The sequence below is a fragment of the Podarcis gaigeae genome, assembly GCF_964106915.1.
Source record: "Podarcis gaigeae genome assembly, chromosome: 8".
NCBI classification, from domain to species: Eukaryota; Metazoa; Chordata; class Lepidosauria; order Squamata; family Lacertidae; genus Podarcis; species Podarcis gaigeae.
Genome location: NC_139684.1, coordinates 12,588,480 through 12,601,657, shown reverse-complemented (window position 1 = coordinate 12,601,657; position 13,178 = coordinate 12,588,480).

Genomic DNA, 13,178 nt, shown 5'->3' with positions numbered 1-13,178 from the left:
AGCTAGGAAGAGGAAGGTGCTCCAGAAGGTCATAACCACAGCCCAAAGGATTATTGGTCATCCCCTCCCATCTTTGGAAGAACTGTACGGTTCCCGTTGTCTTAGGAAAGCAAACAATATCCTGCAGGATGCATCTCACCCGGGACACAGTCTGTTTGTACTACTGCCTTCTGGTAGGAGATACAGAAACATCAAGTCAAGGACAAATAGACTGAAAAATAGTTTCTATCCAAGAGCTGTGGCCTTCTTAAATGCAGTAACTCGATAGTGTGACCTGGGAGTTTGATGGGTGTGGGTGTGGGTGTGGCTGGAATGTGGTTTGTTTGGTTGTCGTTGTTGTGTTGCTTTTGTTGTTTTTAAGGGATGGCATCCAATTTCGTTGCACTTGTGCAATGTTGCACTTGTGTAATGACAATAAAGAATCTATCTATCTTAATCTGCCATTCTTCTCTGGTTGAGACTTTTATCTTCTCTCCATCTCTGATTCAAAATTGTCTTCCTTGCTACTCCTCCTACTCAGAGTAGACCCATTGATGTTAACAGGCATGACTAACCAAGGCTTGTTCATTTCAGGGGGTCCATAGAGTAGAACGTAGAACTCAACACTAACTACATACCATGCATTTAAAGCACAGGACTTCTCCCAAAGGAATTCTGGTAATTGTAGTTTGTTAAGCATGCTAAGGTAAAGGTAAAGGGACTCCTGACCATTAGGTCTAGTCGTGGCCAACTCTGGGGTTGCGGCGCTCATCTTACTTTATTGGCCGAGGGAGCCGGCGTACAGCTTCCGGGTCATGTGACTAGCATGACTAAGCCGCTTCTGGCGAACCAGAGCAGCACACGGAAACGGCGTTTACCTTCCCGCTGGAGCGGTACCTATTTATCTACTTGCACTGGCATGCTTTCAAACTGCTAGGTTGGCAGGAGCAGGGACCGAGCAACGGGAGCTCACCCCATCGTGGGGATTCAAACCGCCGACCTTCTGATCGGCAAGTCCTAGGTTCTGTGGTTTAACCGACAGCACCACCTGCGTCCCTTTCATATACTGTAAAGGTAAAGGGTAAAGGGACCCCTGACCATTAGGTCCAGTCGTGGCCGACTCTGGGGTTGCAGCGCTCATCTCGCTTTATTGGCCGAGGGAGCTGGTGTATAGCTCCCGGGTCATGTGGCCAGCATGACTAAGCCTCTTCTGGCGAACTAGAGCAGCGCACAAATGCCATTTACCTTCCCGCCGGAGTGGTACCTATTTATCTACTTGCACTTTGACGTCCTTTCGAACTGCTAGGTTGGCAGGAGCAGGGACCGAGCAGCGGGAGCTCACCCCGTCGCGGGGATTCGAACCGCCAACCTTCTGATCGGCACGTCCTAGGCTCTGTGGTTTAACCCACAGCGCCACCCACGTCCCTTTCATCTACTGTAGTATTTTTTAAATTGCCAAAACCCATCCTAGGATAAGACGATGACTGTACATTTATGCCAGGAAAGCAAACAAACCAACTGACAAACATACAATCAAATAAACAAACTATCAATGGACAAACAGACAGTAGCAATATATGAAACAACACAATTCTTATAACTAACATCCTTTGTCCTCCCAATGATGTGAATGATTGTAAAACTAGAAATTAAAAATCACATCCAATTAGTCTTGCTGTACTTTATCTGTTGATTATCTTATACTGAACAATTACATATTTCTTATATAGTTTCTGTTAACTTCCCTACGCAGGTAGGGACGCAGGTGGCGCTGTGGGTTAAAGCCTCAGCGCCTAGGACTTGCCGATCAAAAGGTCGGCGGTTCGAATCCCTGCGGCGGGGTGCGCTCCCGCTGCTCGGTCCCAGCGCCTGCCAACCTAGCAGTTCGAAAGCACCTCCGGGTGCAAGTAGATAAATAGGGACCGCTTACCAGCGGGAAGGTAAACGGCGTTTCCGTGTGCGGCTCTGGCTCGCCAGATGCAGCTTTGTCACGCTGGCCACGTGACCCGGAAGTGTCTCCGGACAGCGCTGGCCCCTGGCCTCTTGAGTGAGATGGGCGCACAACCCCAGAGTCTGGCAAGACTGGCCCGTACGGGCAGGGGTACCTTTACCTTTTAACTTCCCTACAAACATATATTTATACAATGCAAGGTGAACCTTTGCTTTCCATAGTTGTTTCCCTGCTTTGCCTGCAGCAGAGAGATTCTGGTCTGTGGTCTATGGCCTCCTTTCTCTCCTTCTCATTAGCTAAACTCCCAGGCATCCTTTTTTCCGCACAAACACCTCCCTTTATCAGGCCCAATAAGGGGCCGAAAGCAGCAAAGGCCAGGGGGTGGGGTGGGAGTTGAGCACAGAGGGGGGACATGTCACCACTTCTTCATGTCAGATGATGCCAAGGGAAAACTTGCTCCACACCCATGTGGGTTTGGCAACGCCTGGCTTGCCATTCCCGTCAGATGGAGCAGAGGACAGGGAGGTTAAAAAGACAGTCGAGGAATGGAATGTGCCCTTAGAGGTTCCTGCCCGAATGGAGAACCACGCTAGTTGGACCTGTAAAAGGGTAAAAGAGTTTTGGGAAATAATCCATAATGAATTGAAAAAAATGTTTTAAAGTACTTTTCAAAAAAGCCAACAACAGTCCCTTTCGTCCGGGATAATTCAGACGGAAATTCCCAGGTGTCAAAAAAGGTTATTTACCGGTATGTATTCCACTACTGTGGCCCGTATTTCGTTAGCCTCAAAATGGAAAACAAGCGAGATCCCAGCTAAAGAATGGCAACTTAAGCTGACGGAATATGCGCAGCTTGCAGACCTAACATACAGTGGTACCTCGGGTTAAGTACTTAATTTGTTCCGGAGGTCTGTACTTAACCTAATACTGTTCTTAACCTGAAGCACCACTTTAGCTAATGGGGCCTCCCGCTGCCGTGCCTCCGGAGCACGATTTATGTTCTCATCCTGAAGCAAAGTTCTTAACCTGAAGCACTATTTCTGGGTTAGCGGAGTCTGTAACCTGAAGCGTATGTAACCTGAAGTGTATGTAACCCGAGGTACCACTGTATGCAGGGATTTATGTTATGCAAAATGAGCCGTGGAAAGAGAAGAAGGGAAGTATTGATATTTTAAGGGTGCTTAAATGATTATTTTAAATTGTAAAACACAAAATTTAAACACACACACACACACAAAGAGAACCACGCTAAAATCCTGCTCTCGCAGCGCCCCCCTTGATGTTGCTAGACTCCATCTGCCTTCACCCTTGACCCTGCTGGCTGGCAACAATGCAAGTTGGAGTCCGGCAACACCAAGAGGACCAGAGGTTTTCCCTCCCTGAACGAGACCATCACTTGCCTTCACTGCCCTTAGTTATCTCAATCATGATTCTGTCTTCTAAGCAGGGCGGTCCAATTTTTCATACCAAGCGGGCTGCAAGAGTACTTCAACACAGAACACTGTGTTGGGAAGTGAGCCCAAATTTTGATTTGTCTTCCCAAAGCTGCTCAATGGAGGCACTAGGCCAGGGGTAGGCAAACCAAGGTCCGGCGGCCAGATGCGGTCCAGTTGCCTTCTCAATCCAGCCGCGGATGGTCCAGGAATCAGCACGTTTTTACATGAGTAGTGAAATATACTCGGAGTCGAGAGTGGATTTCATGCTCTTTATTCAGCTCATAGTGGTGAGGAGGAATGGAAGTTCCCCCAGAATGTCTGCTTTATATACATTATTTACACAATGGGCCCCACATGATTGGCTAATTCCGGGATTCTCCTGTAGGCCAATCAGATTGCGGATTCACTTCCACCTGGAGCTGGATTGGGTGGCTCCTGTGGACCAATCAGACTGCTGCATTCTGGGTCCTATTGTTCTAGGACCAATCAGGCTGCTGCATTCTGGATGCTATTGTTCTAGGACCAATCAGACTGCTGCATTTTGGATCCTATTCAACTCAGTACATAACAAGTAGAATGTATCCTTTTATCTAAATGCATCTCTGGGTTATTTGTGGGGCCTGCCAGGTGTTTTTACATGAGTAGAATGCGTGGTTTTATTTAAAACGCATCTCTGGGTTATTTGTGGGGCATAGGAATTCGTTCTCCCCCCCCCAAAAAAAAATAGTCCGGCCCCCCACAAGGTCTGAGGGACAGTGGACCGGCCCCCTGCTGAAAAAGTTTGCTGACCCCTGCACTAGGCTTTTAGGAAGGATTCTGTCCTCACACCTGCTCCCCAAAGCCCAGTGTCTCACTTATGGAGCTCTGCAAAGGCAGAGCAAGGGCTGTGGTGGAGCGGGGGGGGTGGCGGGGGGGGAGTGTCCAATGTTGCCCAGGGACAAAAAAAAGGCCTCAAGGGCCACATGAAGCCCTCAGGCCACACATTGAACCACACTGTTCTAAAGCAAGGGTAAAAAACACATGGTCCTCCAAAGGTTGCTGAACTATAACTCCCATCACCATCAGTGTTGACCATTGGCCCCGCAGGCTGCTGAGGCTTATGGGAGTTGGAGTCCAACTATGCCTAGAATGGGACACGGGTGGCGCTGTGGGTTAAACCACAGAGCCTAGGACTTACCCATCAGAAGGTCAGCGGTTCGAATCCCCGTGACGAGGTGAGCTCCCGTTGCTCGGTCCCTGCTCCTGCCAACCTAGCAGTTTGAAAGCACACCAGTGCAAGTAGATAAATAGGTACCGCTCCAGCGGGAAGGTAAATGGCGTTTCCGTGCACTGCTCTGGTTCGCCAGAAGCGGCTTAGTCATGCTGGCCACATGACCCGGAAGCTGTACGCCGGCTCCCTCGACCAATAAAGCAAGATGAGCGCCGCAACCCCAGAGTCAGTCACGACTGGACCTAATGGTCAGGGGTCCCTTTACCTTATGCCTAGAAAATCACAGACAGGCTATGAAGGCCTTGCTCGCAAATTTATTGACAGCTGCAAGAATTATGATAGCCAGGAATTGAAAGGGGAAAGCGGAATATAAAATGGAAGGGTGGTATAAAGAGGTGTGTGGAAAATAGCTATGAATGATAAATTGACATGTGCCATTAAGGTAAGACGGGAAGTATGCAGGAGAAATGATTTTGAGGAGATGTGGAAGGTGTTTGTCGAATTTGAGGTTTAAAACGGAAAGGGGTCAAACCATCGCAAGAGGCGTTGAAATTTTGGGACGTTGGATAGTTACAGTGGAATGGTCTCGTGGGTGGGGCACACATTTTTATTCTTATTTATGTATGATTATTACTTTGTAATAATTTATGTACGGTTAATTTATGTATCTTAAATATGTATGATTATTAAGTGTTGGTGTTGACCTTTAAAGCCCTAAGCGGCCTTGGCCCAGTATACCTGAAGGAGCGTCTCCACCCCCATCATTCTGCCCGGACACTGAGGTCCAGCGCCGAGGGGCTTCTGGCGGTTCCCTCATTGCGAGAAGCAAAGCTACAGGGAACCAGGCAGAGGGCCTTCAGGGAAGTTTTTAATGTGTGACATTTTAGTGTATTTTTCGTCTTTGTTGGAAGCTGCCCAGAGTGGCTGGGGAAACCCAGCCAGGTGGGCAGGGTACAAACAAACAAACAAACAAACAAACAAACAAACAAACAAAATATTTGTCAAATAAAGAAGAAGAATATCACGGGTTTCCCATTGCTGCCATCACTTGCCATTACTGTCCCAGCCTACCTTCAGTGTCAGAACAGGGACCACTGACTGTGCCATCTGGGGCTGCTAGAAATTGGAATCTAACTTCTGGAGGGCACCGATTTTCCCCCTCCCCAAACCAGACCATCACTTGCCTTTACTGACTCTCACTACCTCCTTCACAACTTTTCCAATGCAGACGTTTACTGGACCACAACTCTCAAGCACTGGCAATCTTGGCTGCTTTGAGTCTGGCGGTACCACGTCGGCCATCTCTGTTCCGCAGACGCCATTAAGCCCATCTTTGCAAAGGAGCCTCAAACAACATCTGACGTCTGTGGCCCAGCTGGGTCTTGGAGGTCCTATTTGCCTGCTTCTATTTGTGCTCCAAACTCCGGTGCGCTGGAGCAGCAGGCAGCCCATTAGCTGATTCAGCCGAACTCCAGAAACTAAAGACTGGGCTAATTACCCCAGTATTTGGGGAAAGGGGCTCGAAGCTGGGGGAAGCGAAGGCAGCGGGGCAGTGGGGCTTTCTGGATCGAAAGGGTCTCCAGACAACACCGTGTCCCAAGGGGATATTTGTGCTGTGTTTTAATGAGGTGAGCAAAACGGAAGGGGGGGGGTCACGCTTTTCAAAACCAAGTGCCTACAAAAGCTGGCTAATTAAAAGCACCTTTTGAGAGTTTCAGCAGGATGTGGAGTGGGTGGGAAAAGGAAGGAAGGAAGGAAGGAAGGAAGGAAGGAAGGAAGGGGCACAAATTCTAATCTTGGAGAAATTCAAGCCAGACCCACCGTGATCTTCTCCCAGGTTCTGTTAGCTGGGGTGGGTAAACAGGGGTCCCCTCCGGTTGCTGCCAGATTCCATCTCCCATCAACCCCAGCCAGCACAGCCCAATGGACAGCGATGGGAGGAGCTGTAGTCTAGCAACATCCGGCAGGTCACAGGTTCCCCCCATTCCTACATTAAAAGTTGTGATGGAAGTTGCAAGGGGCAGTAAAGGCTAGAGTGATGGCTAGAGTGGTGATGGAGATCACTAGGAGCAGTAAAGGCAAGCGATAGCCAGAGTGACAATGGAGGGAACTGGTGGCAGTAAAGGCAAGTGATGACTAGAATGGTGATGGAGATCACTAGGGGCAGTAAAGGCAGGTGATGGCCAGAGTGGCATTGGAGGGAGCTGGTGGCAGTAAAGGCAAGTGATGGCTAGAGTGGTGATGGAGGTCACTAGGGGCAGTAAAGGCAGGTGATGGCCAGAGTGGCATTGGAGGGAGCTGGTGGCAGTAAAGGCAAGTGATGGCTAGAGTGGTGATGGAGATTACTGGGGCAGTAAAGGCAAGCGATGGCCAGAGTGGCAATGGAAGGAGCTGGTGGCAGTAAAGGCAAGTGATGGCTAGAGTGGTGATGGAGATTACTGGGGCAGTAAAGGCAAGTGATGGCCAGAGTGGCGATGGAGATTACTGGGGCAGTAAAGGCAAGCGATGGCCAGAGTGGTGATGGAGATTACTGGGGCAGTAAAGGCAAGCGATGGCCAGAGTGGCAATGGAAGGAGCTGGTGGCAGTAAAGGCAAGTGATGGCTAGAGTGGTGATGGAGATTACTGGGGCAGTAAAGGCAAGCGATGGCCAGAGTGGCGATGGAGGGAGCTGGTGGCAGTAAAGGAAAGTGATGGGCCAGTTCCGGGATGGGGAGACTGTTGGACTCCAATTCCTATCAACTGCAGCTTACATGGCCAGTGGTGAGCAGGATGATGGGAGCTGGAGTCCATCGATATCCAGAGGGTCCCCCATCTGAGCATTAAAAGAATTGTGATGGAGGTAGCGAGGGGCAGTAACGGCAAGCGATGGTCCAGTTTAGAGTCACAGGCTGCAGCAGGGACGAGGAACCTCAAACCTGGGAGTTAGATGTGGCCCTCGGGCCTTTCTATCTGGCCCTTGGCATTCTCCCCAGTACACACCCCCTGGACTCCTTTCGCTGAGCTGGAATATAAATAAACCACGAGCGCACCAATAAGTCACCTCCGTTTTTAGCAACTTGCTCCCCGTGACCCCGGGAGCGGGCCCATCTCTGGCTCCTATTGGTTGGGGAGATATGGGCAGATCACACGCTATTTCGAGAGGGTGTCGGTTTGTTTTCTGCAGAAGGGAGTCTAAAATTAGAGGCTGGCTTTGGAGACAACCCCCCTACCCCAATGTTTTGGAAAGAGACCCTCGACTTGGGAATGTGTCCCTGGAAGGGCTTGCATAGCCAGCGCCAGTGATGTCACCTACCCTATCTAGCCAATGAGGGCTTTTTGATGAGGAAAGGAGAGGTTGTTGGAGGGGGGGTGGAAGCCAGGAGTGCTGGATTCTGATCAAGCCACTGTGTTGGTGCAGGCGGTGCACGAGGCGTTGGGTGTGAGGTTGATATGTCAGCAGCCTGACCTCTTAGTTCAGTCCGATAACGGAACAGCGCCGAGATAATGAAGGACGCCTTTCGACCAGGGCAGTTGGCCAGCAGGGAAGGGCTGTGGCTCAGCGGCAGAACACCTGCTTGGCATGCAGAAGGCCTCCGGTTCAATCCCCACCAATACCTGCGGGCTGTGAAGTGGCACCCTCCTGTTCACTTGATTCAGACCATGAGGACTGCAAACTTGACTTCTTAGGGAATGCGATGTGAATCACTGGGACGAGATGTAGCTCAGTGCTGGAGCATCTGCTTGGCATGCAGAAGGGTCCCTGGTTCATCCGTAACCTGAGGTACCACTGTATTTTGTTGGAATGTACCTCAGGTTACATACGCTTCAGGTTACATACGCTTCAGGTTACAGACTCCGCTAACCCAGAAATAGTACCTCGGGTTAAGAACTTTGCTTAAGGCTGAGAACAGAAATCGTGCTCCGGCGGCGCAGCAGCAGCAGGAACCCCCATCAGCTAAAGTGGTGCTTCATGTTAAGAACAGTTTCAGGTTAAGAATGGACCTCTAGAACGAATTAAGTACTTAACCCGAGGTACCACTATATTATTATTATTATTATTATTATTATTATTATTATTGGTTCATGGTAGAGCACTGGACTTCAATTCAGAAGGTCCTGGGTTCAATTTTAAAAGAAGATTTCCGAAAGCAGAGGGAAGGAGTTCTGAAGCCCATTACAAAAGACCGGAGAGATGAGCTCTCTGTCCCCCTTCCCAACCCTAGCAAAAAAACCCCAAACAGCAACAGAACAGGACACAACAGTATCCCCAAGATAAACACCAGTTGTCAGATTGTTTTAGGGCCCAATTCAAGGTGCTTACATTTAGGGCGGGGACGCGGCTGGCGCTGTGGGTTAAACCACAGAGCCTAGGACTTGCCGATCAGAAGGTCGGCGGTTCGAATCCCCGCAACGGGGTGAGCTTCTGTTGCTCGGTCCCTGCTCCTGCCCACCTAGGAGTTCGCAAGTAGATAAATAGGTACCGCTCCGGCGGGAAGGTAAACGGCATTTCCGTGCGCTGCTCTGGTTCGCCAGAAGCGGCTTAGTCATGCTGGCCACATGACCCGGAAGCTGTACGCCGGCTCCCTCGGCCAATAAAACGAGATGAGCGCCGCAACCCCAGAGTCAGTCACAACTGGACCTAATGGTCAGGGGTCCCTTTACCTTTACATTTAGGGCTTTAAAAAGCATCAATGACTTAGAATTGTCAAGTTGGAAGGGGACACCAGGAGATCATCTAGTTCAACCCCCTGCAATGCAGGCATCTTTCACCCAACGTGGGGCTCAAACCTACAACCCTGGGATTAAGAGTCTCATGCTCTACTAACTGAGCTACCTCCCACCCCCACTGCAAATTGTGGTCACTTTCCCTGGGAGTCTATGGCGAAAGGTCAGGCGAGAAACCTTAGAAGTAAAATATCGGCACCCTTTCCGGGGGAAGGGAGGAGATGGCCAAACCACGCTTCTTATCCAAACTCAGCTCTGCTCTCGGGATCGCTGATAGCGTTTGTTTCAGAAGGGGTGGGGTGATGTCATGGGGCTTGCATTGCCCCCCACACGTCAACACTCCAGCAGAAAAAAGCCGTTATCCCCATCGCGAAGAATGCCCTCTTGAGCCAATAGGACGGCTTCTATGCCAGGAATTCCTGAAGGGCGATCAGAGAATTTGGGGGATGCCTTTACGCTTTGGGGCTGCACCGACTTCTGTTCCCTTTACCTAAAGGAGAAAAGGGTAAGCTTCTGTGAGCATGTACATTATCGTAAGAAGAGCCCGCTGGATCAGGCCATTGGCCCATCCAGCTCAGCAATTTTGTAGCTAACCAGATGCCAGTAGGAAACCCGCAATCAGGATTTGAACTCAGGGCTGCTTCCTCCCCTCCTGCAGTTTCCAGCAACAGCGGAGGCACAGCATAACCACCCTGGCTTATAGCTGCCAATAGCCTTCTCCTCCTCCATGGAATTTGTCCAGTCCTTTTTTAAAGTCACCCAAATCGGTGGCCATCCCTGGCTCCTGCAGCAGTGAGTTCCATAATTTAACTTTGCTCTGTGTAACCTTTCTTTTATCTTGTCCCAAATCTTCCAACTTTCAGCTTCACTAAGGTAAAGGTAAAGGGACCCCTGACCATTAGGTCCAGTCGTGGCCGACTCTGGAATTGTGGCGCTCATCTCGCTTTATTGGCCGAGGGAGCCAGCGTAGAGCTTCCGGGTCATGTGGCCAGCATGACTAAGTCACTTCTGGCGAACCGGAGCAGCGCACGGAAAGGGCGTTTACCTTCCCACCGGAGCAGTACCTATTTATCTACTTGCACTTTGACGTGCTTTTGAACTGCTAGGTTGGCAGGAGCAGGGACCGAGCAACGGGAGCTCACCCCGTCGCAGGGATTCGAACCGCTGACCTTCTGATTGCCAAATCCTAGACTCTGTGGTTTAACCCACAGCGTCACCCGCATCCTTCAGCTTCACTAGATGCCTGCAAAATTCTGGTGTTTTTAGAGAGGGAAGGAAAACTTTTCTCTATCCACTGAGCATGGTTTTGCCCACGTTGGGCAAAAGATTCCTGCTTTTCAGGGGGTTGGACTAGATGACCCTCAGGGTCCCTTACAACTCTACAATTCTATGGTTCTATGATTCTGTACACCTCTGTCATGCTTCTCTCACTCAACTTTTTCTTACCTAAAAAGCTCCAAATGTTGCAACCTTTCCTCATAGGCAATTTGCTGAAGCCCTTGATCATTTCAATTTAACTTGTCTACCAGTTTTCCTCTAACCTTTTTTTTTTTTTTTGGAGGGGGGGGAGCAGTGCCCACAGTTTTCCAAGCATGGTTGCTCCATGTTGTTGTTTAGTCATTTAGTCGTGTCCGACTCTTAGTGACAGTGAGTGCTCACTGGAAGGACAGATCCTGAAGCTGAGTCTCCAATACTTTGGCCACCTCATGAGAAGAGAAGACTCCCTGGAAAAGACCCTGATGTTGGGAAAGATTGAGGCACAAGGAGAAGGGGACGACAGAGGACGAGATGGTTGGACGGTGTTCTCGAAGCTACCAGTATGAGTTTGACCAAACTGCAGGAGGCAGTGGAAGACAGGAGTGCCTGGCGTGCTCTGGTCCAGGGGGTCACGAAGAGTCGGACACGACTAAACGACTAAACAACAACAACATATTCAGGGCTGCTTCTCCCCATTCATGCCTTAGAGGGACTTGCTGTGGACATGAACATCTGACTTAAGACTTATTGGTGTTTAGTCATTTGAGAGGGAGAAAAACTTCCTCATTTTAAAAATATGTTTTTTATTAAATTTTCTGTTTTACAATTTAAGATACAGTGGTACCTCGGGTTACAGGTGCTTCAGGTTACAGACTCCGCTAACCCAGAAATAGTACCTTAGGTTAAAAACTTTGCTTCAGGATGAGAACAGAATTCGCACAGCAGCGGCAGCAGGAGGCCCCATTAGCTAAAGTGGTGCCTCAGGTTATGAACAGTTTCAGGTTAAGAACGGACCTCCAGAACGAATTAAGTTCTTAACCCGAGGTACCACTGTACTCATTTTTATATCCTTAAGATATCAATGACTTCCCTTCTTCTCCTTCCATGGTTCATTTTCCATATCATAAATCCCTGCATATTTTACAAAAACTACGCCATTCAGTATTCCATTATTACGTCCATCAAACATTTACACTGTTGAATTTATCTTAATGCTGCCAGGGTTTTCAGCTGTACACAGTTTCCCCCCATATATTCAATAAGCATTTTCCAATCTTCTCTGAATGTGTGTTCTTCTTGTTCTTAACCAATGCCCACTCTCTCAGTGCCATGTGCGATTTTATTCACCTCTGCTTTGGCTTGCCTTTCCACTAAATTAAAAAGCCCAACCGAGGCTGAAATCGCCCCATACGTTTTGCAGTTGACACCCATCTTCCCCCCCTACAAATCTGCCAAGATGGTTGCCTCTCTCGGCCAATGTTCAGGCACTGAAGGCCTTTGGCGCATAAAGATGCGGGGCCCAAGGTGTGAACACAGAGCTGACAGCTTGAGTTATCTCCTGCCCTCGCCCAGACTCCAGACCCTCCAGCCTGCAGAGCCCCTTATCAGGGCTTCCAAAGTGTGAGGTTTCGAAGCTTTGCCTCCTAATCGGCTGGCGTTGACAAGCAACAGTTAAAATATCCTGCCCACCCACTCTCCCAGGCCCCCTAGGAACGCGGTGTGGCACCCCACCCCAGTCTCCAAGCAGTGCGAGACCCCAGTGGCGGATTTACGTATAAGCTAAACAAACTATAGCTTAGGGCCCCACTCTCTTGTTGTTGTTGTTGTTCAGTCATTTAGTTGTGTCCGACTCTTTGTGACCCCATGGACCAGAGCACGCCAAGCACTCCTGTCTTCCACTGTCTCTCGCAGTTTGGTCAAACTCATGCTGGTACCTTTGAGAACACTGTCCAACCATCTCATCCTCTGTCGTCCCCTTCTCCTTGTGCCCTCCATCTTTCCCAACATCAGGGTCTTTTCCAGGGAGTCTTCTCTTCTCATGAGGTGGCCAAAGTCTTGGAGCCTCAGCTTCAGGATCTGTCCTTCCAGTGAGCACTCAGGGCTGATTTCCTTCAGAATGGAGAGGTTTGATCTTCTTGCAGTCCATGGGACTCTCAAGAGTCTCCTCCAGCACCATAATTCAAAAGCATCAATACTTCGGCGGTCAGCCCAAACTCTCTTGGGGGCCCCCCAAAAAATTAAAGGAGAAAAAACCTGGAAGTACATTTCCAAAAATCAGATAAAAAAACAGATAAAATAAAACCTACATACAGCAACAGTGTTTTGTGTTGTGTAGGGTCCTATGGTGTAAGTAATGGGCCGGCCTGCTAGCCTGCTCTCTAAAATATCATGGGTTTGCTTATTTCTATATATAGGGTGCCTACATTCTGCATCTCCTACCAACCTAGCAGTTCGAAAGCACGTCAAAGTGCAAGTAGATAAATAGGTACTGCTCCGGCGGGAAGGTAAGCGGCGTTTCCATGCGCTGCTCTGGTTCACCAAAAGCGGCTTAGTCATGCTGGCCACATGACCCAGAAGCTATTATAGTGGTGTTTTAGCGGCTGTTTTTCCCACGTGCACAAGTTGTTATTTATGTGTTGT